Source organism: Plasmopara halstedii (assembly GCF_900000015.1).
Source record: "Plasmopara halstedii genome assembly, contig: Scaffold_650, whole genome shotgun sequence".
Classification (NCBI taxonomy): Eukaryota; Oomycota; class Peronosporomycetes; order Peronosporales; family Peronosporaceae; genus Plasmopara; species Plasmopara halstedii.
This window is the reverse complement of record NW_020187567.1, coordinates 1,001,353-1,002,009: the sequence shown is the minus strand read 5'-3', so window position 1 is coordinate 1,002,009 and position 657 is coordinate 1,001,353.

The following is a 657-nucleotide window of genomic DNA, read 5'->3' as shown; positions in this document are numbered from 1 at the left end:
AGTGCCGCACATCAGTGCCCATTCTCGCGCTCGACCACCGAGCTTTGAGATGGCTAGCACCACGCGCTGTTGCTCGGACTGGAGCATGGCGGATGTCATAGCCATCTCGGCTTCTCTCACTCAGAGTAGGAGATTCTCTACAGCCTCCCCCTCAAAGACCTAAACGCTCACCAAGGGTGACTTAGGTCGGGGGAAGCCATCCGTCACCGACGGTGGCGTCATAGACGCAAACGATACAGACATCTTCTGCTGCAGGTGCTCTAACAGCGCGTTTTCAAACGCCTCTAGACGCGCACCGATTGCCTTGGGGCCTTGTGCCACAAGGTGTTGCACGCCCACAGGGCCAAGCAAGGACACCAGCTTATTAAGCCCGTCCTGCATGCCCTGGGGCAAAGAGGAAGACTCCTCTATCCTCACAAATGATCAGTCAAAACGACTCAGGTGTAGATTGACACCAAGTGATACCAAGTGCAGCGGGGCTGCCGTAGTTTGCGCTTGAGGAAGCGTCTTTAGGTCACCGACCTTTCGTTCTATACAAGAATTAAGTACTAGTGCAGCGGATCGCAATCCGCTGCCTCTAAAAGTACCTAAAAGCCTTACCAAGGCAAACGAACACTTCTCTTCAAGATCGAAACTAAATTTTATTTATAATTTTTC